Raw genomic sequence first — 3,414 nt, forward strand, 5'->3', positions numbered from 1 at the left:
TCAGAAAAAGTCATACTCTATTAGGAATTGAACCCAGTATCCCGGGATCATAATGTAAGCATCTTAACCACTGAGCTATTCAACACATATATCATGTATGTATTATAGATGCAAAATGTAATATTATTGAAATATATAACGAAACACAATAATCTGAACACAAATATGTATAAAGATACTCACATCTTTGATCTTCAGCAGCTTCTGTGAACAGCGAATGAAATCACAAAAGAAAAGTCTAAACATCTTTATTTGATCAACACTTAGAAGCACTCGCGACATTATATAATATCGTGCCATAAAATCCAGTGCAAATACAGCTTCGTAAGGGGTACAGATGCGATAGTTACTTTTCTAGGGTTTGTAGGATGTAGGCCTACTTGTATATTAACCACAATAATGTGTGAAGGTTAAATAAACGATTAAAATGAGCACATAAGACACCCACGACATAGATAAATTGGTGCCAGAAATTCCATGTTTTGTGAAAGAGTTTGAATTGACCCACTAAGAATGGGGGTAGGGGAGGGGCTGGTAGGGTCCAGGGGCAAAAGCACATTGGGAAGGTTAATTCTCCCTACAGGAGTAGGCCTACAATTATACAGGGGCCTCGGGAGATTTTAAAGGCTTATTTCAAAGTCTCGCATCTCCCCGACGAGTTTTTTCCCTCCCCAATGCCGCCACCGCAGTGGCCTAGCTCACCATAGTCTATTTAGTTGAACCATATTTAATTGTATGTATTTTAAACTTACCCCTGCATAAATAATGCATGCATAGAGTGAATATAGCGAACGACAACACAATGAAAACGATAATTCCTGTAAGGTAAAAGTAAAAGTTATGGTTGGGAATTTGGCGTCGTCATATATCTTCAATCCCAAAAATGCCGGAGTGAATGTCGACAATTTATGTAATTTATATCTCTCTTAAAATGTGATATGAAACATAAAAAATATCAGCTCAGGTATTTATTTACTTCTACATTATTCTGTCGGTTAAAAAAAACAACAAACAAAATGAATTAAAAAAAATAATTAAATAGAAAATTAGGCCTGTTTTTGAAACAGAACATAGGGCTTTTCCTCATTACCATACTGTACTAAAAATTAATGTTGAATTAAAAAATTAATGTTGAATTAAAAAAAATTAAATAACAACACATAATTCTGATAGGCCTATAAAGAACACGACACGAAAAACATCATAGTAATGAAAATTATGACGTTCAAAACATCAGTGGTGACACTGTGAGACGCAACAACACCATGACAAAGTTGTCGGCATCAAAAAGAAAAAAAAAACCCATTTTTTTTTATCACAATTGCAGCTGTTTGCCATCCCTATGAGGTTCCACATCCCCATGCAGTGGTTGCGGCAGGTCCTCCTCCCAGATGCCTCTGATGCAACTAAGAGGTCCTCGAAACTAAAACAGAAAATAATAGTTTGCCTATCCAAACCGTTATTTTGCGGATTGCCAATTTCCGATTGGTCTAATTTGGGCCATACTATGTAAAGTCAAATAAAAATATTAACATACTCCCAGAGGCTTATCCCCTTGGTGAAGATTTCCGAATGTTAAATACCGGTACATTAGCATAAATTTACTAAAAGGAACACAAACAAAAATACGTGACGATGAATATCAGAGAGAAAGAGGTGGAAGAGTTTAGAAGAAGGGTTTGTGTTTCATCCGAAACTGATATTTCTAACAGATATAGAGGGCGCCAGAATTTGATAGTGTCGTAGGTCAAATGCAACATGTGTATGGCTGCCACGAATGTTTTACTGAGCTAAAAGTTAGCTAAATTACTGGGTTTTCGAACCATCACTGATGTTTTTTATCACTGTCTGATGATTAAGGTACGTTTCTAGAATTGTTTAGTGATGTTTGTTTTATATGACATATGGTAGTTTTTAAGAAATTAATGATGTTCTAGTGTAGCGTCTTGAACGCTTTGTTACCTGTCTCTTATACACATCTAGATGTGTATAAGAGACAGACCTATGCTGACTCCTGATGATCAGAGACAATACAGTGAAAAGAAGAGTTCCTGCAGTAAAGTGAATGGTAGATGGCAAGTCCCTTATCCATGGAAAAGAGACCCAAGTGAGCTTCCGGACAACAGAAAGCAAGTGATGGCTAAATTGATATCCATCGAACAAAGGCTAAAGAAAGACCCTGTAAATGCTAAGCTGTATGATGAACAGATGACTGACATGGAAGCAAAAGGATTTTCAAGACGGTTAACCAAACAAGAAATAACCAACTACAAAGGCCCTGTCCATTATATCTCACATCATCCTGTAATCAGGCCAGAAAAGAAGAGCACACCTGTCCGCATAGTATTCAATCTGTCTCTTATACACATCTAGATGTGTATAAGAGACAGGTACATTTTATATGTGATTAAGTATTTATATTACCTATGATTTCTATGGTAGAAAGATGAAAATACTGTAATGTAGTTATATTTACTGTCAATATTATATTTATTGTCGATATTATGTGCTTAAGAAATATTTTGAGTCTTAGAATTTAATGAAACAGACCATTTGCTAAGAGACTTCACTTAGCCCTTTGTTATCAGGATTTATGAATATTCATGAGCTTAAGCTATAATAGTGTTATCACATGTTGTTCTTAAGAGGGTAATTAATTGGCCTGGATAGTACACTATGCAGTGTATTGTGTTGAGTGTTTTCTTTGTTGATTGGTAGACAACATGGTTAGAATTAATTTGCCATTGATTTCAGAATGAACTGTTATACTGTACTGAACTATGATAGATACTCTACTGAATGAACTGTATGATTGTTGCTTAGTATCCGGTCACAGTAGTAAGTAATGTGCTTCAATGAACACAAAACTGTTAATTAATTTTTAAGGATTTAATTGAATGACATAAAGGGAATGCATTGCTTTTAATGGTTGATTATGTTGTACTGACTTGATGATAAATTAAGTAATGCTTGAATGCTGTAATTTTAGACGGTTTGACTTAATAATATGGTTAATGCTTAACTGTACAATAATAGGTAACATGCTTTTGATTTTCATGATTATAATTAAGATTAAAGAACATGATAAACTGTGTTAGACTTTAATGATTAATTGCTTAAAATGATTTTGTTAAACAGGTAGTTTTATGGTATAAATGATAGATTACTCAAAACTGCTTTATTCATTTCTTGACAGAATTGAATGCTGATTTTTAATAAATCTCCATACTTTACGGTCGGATACGGTCTCAATCATTTGTTGTCTTCAAATCCTCTGGCCTTCCAGTTTGGACTGGGGGAAAGAGCAGCTTAGTTCAGTCGGCTAATCTAATGGTAGCCACTGTGTGTGCGCTGAACCGTGGAGATGTCTAGGTCCCCGGTTCAATTCCCATCGCTGCTTCTCCTTGTGTTTCA

At 35.1% G+C, this 3,414-nt stretch overlaps 1 long non-coding RNA gene across 1 annotated transcript; it reads left to right on the plus strand.

Annotated features, from left to right (window-relative positions):
* Positions 1-1,687: 1,687 nt before the first annotated feature.
* LOC117119961 lies at positions 1,688-3,288 on the plus strand. The gene is made up of 3 exons (XR_004447265.1): positions 1,688-1,860; positions 2,755-2,838; positions 3,197-3,288. It is a non-coding gene; the product is annotated as an uncharacterized LOC117119961 (long non-coding RNA).
* The last annotated feature ends 126 nt before the right edge of the window (positions 3,289-3,414 follow it).

Source organism: Anneissia japonica, unplaced genomic scaffold (assembly GCF_011630105.1).
Source record: "Anneissia japonica isolate Jap-2015-1 unplaced genomic scaffold, ASM1163010v1 scaffold287920_len488460_cov166, whole genome shotgun sequence".
In the NCBI taxonomy this organism is placed as follows: Eukaryota; Metazoa; Echinodermata; class Crinoidea; order Comatulida; family Comatulidae; genus Anneissia; species Anneissia japonica.